General features: G+C 42.0%; 1 pseudogene; it reads right to left on the reverse strand.

The window, feature by feature from the left end:
• Nucleotides 1–1,969: 1,969 nt before the first annotated feature.
• LOC146588772 (uncharacterized) overlaps nucleotides 1,970–6,616 on the reverse strand; it is a 54,895-nt pseudogene continuing 50,248 nt past the window's right edge.

The following is a 6,616-nucleotide window of genomic DNA, read 5'->3' on the forward strand; positions in this document are numbered from 1 at the left end:
CTTTTTAATTTGTAGGTTTGCCTATACAGTTTGCCAAGTCCTATCCAAAATGCCCAAGACTCATTTAGACTTGCTCCTCCACCATCATCACATCATTCTTTTTTGACTTAGCATCCTCTTGCAAGTATGGAACCCTCATGACCAATTCAGGCAGTCAGCCTACATTGCACACACAGTGTAAGATAAAACAGGAAAACATTTATTCACGTGGATCTCTGAAGACCTTCTTACAAGATAAGTTAAAAGAGCAGAGCAAAAAGCATGTAGTCCTAAAAAACAGAGAAGGACTGGTCGGAGATATAAAGGTTGGGGGTAGTCTTGGTTGAAGTGACCATGAGATGATGGAGTTCAGGATCCTGTAAGGAGAAAGCAAAGCAATAAGCAGAATTGCAACCCTGGATTTCAAGAGAGTGGACTTTGGGCTCTTCAGAGACCTACTTGGAGGAATCCCATGGGCTAGGGTCCTAGAAGGAAGGGGTGTCCAGGAGAGCTGGCTAATATTCAAGCATCACTTTTTCCTTAAGAGCAGTGCATTCCTGTGAGTAAGAAGTCCAGCAAAGAGGGCAGGAACCCTACATGGATGAGCAAGGAGCTCCTGGCAAAAGTCCAAGAGAAGAAGAAAGTACACAGAATGTGGAAGAGGGAACAGGCTACCTGGGAGCAACATAGGAACATTATCAGAGTATGTAGGGATGCTGTGAGGAAGGCTAAAGTGCGTTTGAAATTCAGTCTGGTAAGGGATGTCAAGGACAACAGGAAGGGCTTCTTCAAATACATCAGTAGCAAGAGGAGGACTAGGGAAAATGTGAACCCACCACTGAAGGGGGCAGGGGCCCTGGTGACAAACAATACAGAGAAGGCAGAGTTACTGAATGCCTTCTTTGCTTCAGTCTTCACTGCTAAGGGCAACCATCAGGAATCCCAGAGACCCTGGAGTTGAGAGAGAAAGTCTGGAAAAAGGAGGACTTTTCTTTGGTTGAGGAGGATAAGGTTAGAGATCTTCTGGGCAAGCCTGATGTTCACACATGCATTGGTCCTGATGAGATGCACCCATGGGTTCTGAGGTAGCTGGCAGATGTTGTTGCTAGGCCACTCTCCATCATCTTTGAAAGATCATGGAGAACTGGAGAGGTGCCTCCAATTCTGAGCCAGTCATTCCTAGAAGAAAGCCAGTGTCACTCCTGTCTTCAAAAAGGGCATGAAGGAGGACCCAGGCAACTACAGGCCAGTCCTCGGAAAGGAACAGCTCATTCTGGATGTCATCTCCAAGCATGTGGAGGAAAAGAAGGTGATCAGGAGTAGCCAGTATGGATTCACCAAGGGGAAACCCTGCTTAACCAGTCATCAGCCTTCTATGATGGAATGACTGGCTGGGGAGATGAGGGGAGAGCAGTGAATGTTGTCTACCTTGACTTCAGCAAGGCTTTTGACACTGTCTCCCATAATATCCTCCTAGGCAAGCTCAGGAAGTGCAGGCTAGACGAGTGGACAGTGAGGTGGACTGAGAACTGACTGAAAGGCAGAGCTCAGAGGGCTGTGCTCAGTGGCACAAAGTCTAGTTGGAAACCTGTAGCTAGCAGTTTCCCCCAGGACTCAGTACTGGGTCCCATCTTGTTCAACTTCTTCATCAATGATCTGGATGAAGGGACAGAGTGCCTCCTCAGCAAGTTTGCTGACAATACCAAGCTAGGAGGAGTGGCTGATACACCTGAGGGCTATGCGGCCATTCAGAGAGACCTGGACAAGCTGGAGAGCTGGGCAGAGAGAAACCTCCTGAGGTTCAAYAAAGGCAAGTGCAAGGTCCTATACCTGGGGAGGAATAACTCCATGCAGCAGTGCAGGCTGGGGACTGAGCTTCTGGAGAGTAGCTCTGCAGAGAAGGACCTGGGAGTGCTGGTGGACAACAAGCTGACAATTGGCCAGCAAGGTGCCCTTRTAGCCAAGAAGTCCAATGGTATTCTTGGGTGCATTAGGAAGAGTGTTGCCAGCAGGTCAAGGGTGGTGATCCTGCCCCTCTACTCAGCCCTGCAGAGGCCTCGAGTCCTGTGTCCAGTTCTGGGCTCCCCAGGACAAGAGAGACATGGAGCTACTGGAGAGAGTCCAGGGTAGGGCTACGAAGATGATCATAGGACTGGAGCATCTGCCCTATGAGGAACAGCTGCAAGAGCTGGGCCTTTTTAGCCTGGAGAAGAGAAGACTGAGGGGGTATATCATCAATGTGCACAAGTATCTGAAGAGAGGGTGTCAAGGGGATGGGGCCAGACTCTTTTCAGTAGTGCCATGTAACAACAGAACAAGAGAAAACAGGCACAAACTGAACCACAGGAAGTTCCACCTGAACATGAGGAAGAACTTCCTTACTGTGAGAGTGACAGGAGAGAGGTTGCCCAGAGAGGTTGTGKAGTCTGCTTCTCTGGTGATATTCAAAATCCGCCTGGATGCAATCCTGTTCAACATGCTGTACGTCACCCTGCTTGAGAAGGGGGGTTGGGCTAGATGCTCTCCAGAGGTCCCTTCCAACTTTAACCATTCTGCGATTCTGTGATTCTGTGATATAGAGTGTTTGCTCGTATGACACGACTCAGGATTGGGTTTTATACTTCTTCATTTTGTTTCCAAASTCTCTGGGAGTTTTCAGGGGCTCTATTTACCCTAAGAAATAAAACAAACCAAGGACTATTCTCTGACCTTGATGCCATGATTAGTCTAATATCCACATACATTCATTTTCTTCCCCCAGAAGTGGATGGCCTTATTCAACCTGCACATTAGGAATACTCATTGACAACACACATTATCCCATGAAATGAACCTGGTCATGATCTAGGAAGACAGCAGTTGACAAAAGACAAAATCATACCAGAGAATGTGGGTAGGTGGTGTTTAACCAGTATGCACAACTGTGCATCAGGACTTCAGTTTGATCCCTGGCTCTTCTTTATCACTAGTAGTAAGATATCTAAGACTTGAAGCCATTTGGGTTCTAACTCCAAACATGCTGAAAATCAAGGTGGTTGAATTAATTTATAATTAATTTCTGATGGAAATCTCTTTGTTCTACAAATAAAATACAAAAGCACTGTACATCTAGAAGAAATTGCAATACCATTGGGTTATGTTGATCTGAGAGGAGCAGAGGAGTATCAGGCCCAGAAAGTCAATGCTGTAATATCTAAATCACCTTGATTGTTGTGTTACTGTCAGTTTTCTTTTGCTTATGTACATCACATTTTTATCCTCTCTGAATTTTGAGCAATTTCTTGCTTGTGCACAATTCACTGTTGTATTAACATATTGTTTTCTAGAAAGTAAGTGTGTGACTAATCCATTGAGAATGCTATATATTGTAGAATAAGATTGAATATTAACACTAGTAAATAATAATGACAATTTAATGAATATGTCACAGAATGCAAATGTCACGCATATGGTCAAAGCAAAGAAGAAATGCAAAAAAACACTGCTCAGTAGTTCAGTAGTTCAACACTAAGATTACACTGGGGACTAGAGACTTGTTCTTCTAGATAGAGATGTGTCTACCAGGGAACTGAGGATCTGCAGTATACAAATGGTGTTCTTTAAGGTATTTTCTACTCTATTTCTTGAAAGAGCTCTGGTGGTTTTTGTGATGCCAAAGGGATACACTGTAGTCTTTCTGTCTGAGGTTCTCATTCTGTAGTCATTACCTCTTTGTAAATTTGATGTGCTTTTCTGTGGGACATATTTATCCAGAATTTACTCTCCGGAATTTGCTCACAATATTTAACCCTTATTCATTTGTTGAGGATTCACATATCACTTTAACGGTAGCTCTGCACAGGTCTGTTGACTTTCCCTTCATACTTCCTCATTATTTAAGTTTTTATTTCCTTTCTTTGCTCTATTACTTTTATTTTTTTCTAACTTCCTTGTTTTGCAAATGTTCCTTCCTCATTCATCTGAAGAGTGTTTACTAGTGATAACAGAACAAAACAAAGTTGGTGAGGTTACATTGTCAGATGCTTTTGATTCAGCCCAGGACCAAGCAAGGAGGTGCTTAATTTAATGAGAATGACTTCTTTCAGAAAGAGATGGGATGATAGATTTTAACACCGAGAGAGAAAAAAAGCTGACAGTTATATTACAGTAGGTGAATGAAATGTTTCCCTAGTCTACTGATAGGATAGACTGCACATATGGTTCTGAGATGATAGAGCGTAACTGCAAAAATATATGTATATATATTTGTTCTTACTATGCCCCTAAATTCATTCTGCTTTTGGAGAGAGTATTCTGGTGAGATTCCCATTCCCTGAAATGTTTAGAAGAAAAAAACAGAGTAAATTCCCCTGACGTGTATAGGTATACTTTCATAACTTTTTTGGATCTCTTCATGAGTCTTTTATATATGGGTATATGCCTGTTTATATCTACATATACATGTTTGTGTTTGCTATGTGTGTGTTTCCAAGATTTTAGAAGATACTGTCTCTGAGTATATGTATGCGTGCTTGTATTTTCATACTCAGGAAATATCTATAAAACTCACTTTCTCATCCTCTTTGCTTCCTTTGTAAGTCTCTTGGAAACTTGTCTCCCATGAAAGAAACAAAATCATCATAACCAATAAGGAGTATATCTCATGATATTCAAAGATAATTGGTTTCTTTTTCTCCGTTGCACATCACAAGTTGCCTTAGTCCGTCTTCTTCTCTCTAAAAAAAAATAGTAAGAATTTGGCTGGATTTCATAATATTATGCATACTCCCTGTACTCATTTGACTGCTATTTCTGTTGCTTCAAATTATGGAACTACTTCACATTTCCATTGCCTCTGTGGCCTCATTTTTAAGTGAGTATAGAAGCTTTTTGAAAGATTCATTTGCACACATGCAAATAACATGTACCAACAAACATGATACATGGACAGTCAAATGTCTCCATCCCTAGACATATGTCCCAGCCATATGTACCGTGCAGACACTGAATATAGAAAGGGAAAATGTGCACAATCATACATACATACAAGCAAATTATCATTGTGACTAGAGTTGCAAGTCAGACAGCTGACGAGGCAGCAGACTCTGTCATGTGATGCAGCAGTGGTGTAGTATACACGAATATCTTTAACTGTACACATCCTTATGTGCATATGTATATTATATATGCCTGTGTTTACGCATGCATGTACATATATATAAACAGGCATGTATGTGTGCATATATATGTGTGTGTACGTATGCGTGTGTATATATATCATAGAATCATAGAATCAGTAAGGTTGGAAGGAACGTCTGGAGATCATCTAGTCCAACCTCCCTGCTCAACAGAGTCACCTACAGCATGTTAGACAGGGTTACGTCCAGGCGGGCCTTGAATATCTCCAGATAAGGAGACTCCACAACCTCTCTGGGCAACCTCTTCCAGTGCTCTGTCACTCTCACAGTGAAGAAATTCCCTCTCACGTTCAGGCAGAACTTCCTGTGCTTCAGTTTCTGCCCATTGCCTCTCGTCCTGTCACACGGGGCAACTGAAAAGAGTTTGTCCCCATCCCCTTGACATCCTCCCTTCAGGTACTTGTACACATTGATAAGATCCCCCCTAAGTCTTCTCTTCACCGGGCTAAACAAATATATATATATAACATTTACACACCCAAACATTGTAAATCCATACAGTGTATCCCCAGAAAGCAAAATTGCTTCAGCCATATGCATTCCCACAGAGAGTACATCCACATAACACAAAGGACCGGTGTGTCAGAGAAACATACACATCTAATATGTAGGCAAAGAATGGAGATTCTGAAAGACTTATTCTCCTCAGTTCACAGCTCTGTCAAATCAGGTTGCAGCAACCATACCTTAAAACCTATTTATTATCTTATGCATACACTTCTCTTTTAAAAGGTGCTATGGAGATGACGGGGGCTATGCATGTGTCTTTCTCAGTTAATTCTTTTTTTTCAATTTTTCCCAATGAATCTTTGATTGTTTGCCATTCCTCAAAGGCTAAAATTCAATATGTAAAAATGCTTTTTAAAAGATGAATCAACTTCTAATGTCAAATTCAATAAGCTCAGCTACCACATTCACATTCCATTACTATAAAAAGAGAAAAGATAATAATACCTCAAATTTCAACCATTTTCAGAGATGCTCTGGGTTGAAAATTAAGGATAGGTTATTGAAGAGCTTAGAAACCAAAYTGATATTCAGAAAATGGAACTCACATAACGATTTTTCCATCCACTTTATTTATTCTGAATCCAATAGCCATTAATACACTCTAAACTCCAGAGAACTGAAGGCACAAAGGTAGAATTATTTTCCTTATCTTGTTTGCAAGRAAAAGCTGAATTTCAGGTCATCAGAAAGCAGCGTAACTTCAGAGCTGCTTGTTCCCATTAGCTTTAGCACAGAGTATGGCTGCAAGTATGGTCCCAAGCGAGGGTGTGCTGATGATTGGAAGCCCTGTCTCRGAGTGGCAGAGTTCCTCCTGGCTTTCAACAGTTCCAGAGACTGTGCCGGCAGCCTGGGCCCTGTAGGACTTGCCCAGTCTGCACAACYGCCCTGTCGTGTGTTTGGTGAAGTCCAGAGGTGGCTGGCTGTAAGTCCTTTATTGATTAAATGATCCA

This window comes from Rhea americana, unplaced genomic scaffold (genome assembly GCF_003343005.1).
Source record: "Rhea americana isolate MKP2758 unplaced genomic scaffold, rheAme1 scaffold_5, whole genome shotgun sequence".
In the NCBI taxonomy this organism is placed as follows: Eukaryota; Metazoa; Chordata; class Aves; order Rheiformes; family Rheidae; genus Rhea; species Rhea americana.